Source organism: Oncorhynchus mykiss, chromosome 5 (genome assembly GCF_057628025.1).
Source record: "Oncorhynchus mykiss isolate SJ-2025 chromosome 5, ASM5762802v1, whole genome shotgun sequence".
Lineage (NCBI taxonomy): Eukaryota > Metazoa > Chordata > Actinopteri > Salmoniformes > Salmonidae > Oncorhynchus > Oncorhynchus mykiss.
The window spans coordinates 77,905,408-77,907,500 of record NC_143026.1 but is presented as its reverse complement, the minus strand read 5'-3'; positions in this window follow the sequence as shown (position 1 = coordinate 77,907,500).

The window sequence follows — 2,093 nt, the reverse complement described above, 5'->3', positions numbered from 1 at the left end:
TTTAGAACCGTTAAAACAGGGCTGAGGAACATGGGAACGCCTGTGCCGGATTCAGGAAGAATTAGAGCCTGTGGAACCTCAGGAGAACCAGCTCTCCTGGAACCTTTCTGTAATTTAGCATGGCTGCCAATCAGAGTTTCTAAAGGGCTCCTGAATCCCTCACCTCGCCTCGCATCTAACAGAGAGAGAAAAACAATGCCGGGGGTTAAGAGTACCTCTGGTGCAGAGTGTTTTTGCTTGCTCTTTAAATCTTTAAGAAAACTGGTTTTAAACTCATACCAGCTCCAAATTCTGATAATTTGGTGATAAAACTGGGAAAAGTGGAGAGAATGTTATTCAAATATTAACATTTCAGGCTACCAGTAAATGCTAATTTCACACATTCACAAAATAACCATTCCTTCCTTTGACTAAGACCACTCAGCCAAATTGCAAGCTGTTGGTTAAATTTAACCCAGGAGACAATAGCGGATGAAAATACCAAGAAGCATGATTGCAATTACGGTCTAATTATTTTTTGTCCTCTTCACACATTATCCACTTAAGATAACTGTTTTTTATTCAAATATCTCAATAGGGCATGTCTGTTATTCATAGATTGAAAGCACAGTGGTTAAAGAACAAAGAATAAATTGTTGGCCACGAATAACTGAGGACAAATAAATTGCAGTAATCATACAGAAGTGTACATTAAGTGCAGCAGGTAACCTAGCGGTTAAAGCGTTGGCATTGCACTTAAAGGAAAACTTAACACCCCAAGATAGCTAGTCACTTTGTCAACCGAGGCAGACTCTAGCCTTGCCTACACTTCTTCAGTTTCGTTCTTTGTCCTTAGACAAATTAGCTGTGGAAGACCCAGCGCCAAACCCATCATTGCTGAGACAGCTTAAGTAGTGGTAGGTCTAATAAATGGCTCAACATTGCAGAGAAGCTGTGTCAGTTTGTTACGTCCTCTACATGGCCAATCACTGAGGCCTACAGTCACAGCTTACCGAGCTAAAGATGTGTCTGAAGCCAGCAGTAAATTTAATTTTAATGGGGCAATACCTTTTGCTGAGTCATAATGTTTTATCTCCAGTCTGCTCCTCCCAACCCAGTCACAAAGCTGTCCTTTTCTCCTGTCTGAATTATCCCTGTCAGCTGGGGGCACATAGAACTACCATGAAATACACACAGGGATAATGTGAGTTGGTCACTTCACATTCCTTCATATTACCTTCTCTTCCCACTGGGCAGAGACATAATTCCAATGTCTAGTTTGTCAACTAATGTGAATTCAACGTGAAATCAATAAAACAATGTCACCATGTCATTGGATTTAAGTTAAATGTTGGGTGACAAAAAAAGCAATTCCTTTACATTGATGACTTTTTGTAAATTCAATCAGTTTTCCACATTGATTCAACGTCATCAAATTGAATCATTTTGTTGAAATGAAGTGGAAACAATGTTGATTCAACCAATTTCTGCCCAGTTGGTTACTTTTTCAAGCCAGAGCTAACTGTTGGTGGAGGATGTGTCCTTCAAAGACATGGTCCATCCATGACTCAAAGCTTGTCCCCTACGTGTCTGCTTCTTCAAACCAATATGCAGTGGAAGTGGTTCAGTGTAATACCCTAACATGGCGTAACCTTGCTGAAACATGAAGACTCACGCTAACTTCCAGCCTAACCTTTACCTCCCAGCTAGCCTTGACCTAACACAGTGTTGAGGTGTGTAGACTACCCCGGATTGAACCCAGATCACTCACACATGCTTTCTGTTTGTATGGAAGATATTCTTCAGATACAAAGACTGTCCATTACTCAAAGCTAGCTTATTGAGGCCTTTACTGCCTTTCACATTGCCATTAGTCTCCCTTGTGGGAAAATGCTACAATTACATATGTTTGTTAGGTTGTTGGGAACTCCCAGAGTTCCAACAATTGATTGTGTGTATATGTGAGCGTGTAAAGAGAGAAGCTGTAGCTGTACTGTATGAGTGGGTTGTGTTACTGAGCTGGACACAAGTGTGGTCCGTCATCCAGCCTTCCCGCCTCCTAGTGCTGTAGCAGCTTGTGGCTGTCTTCAACTGTATCCCCCCATCATCATTGA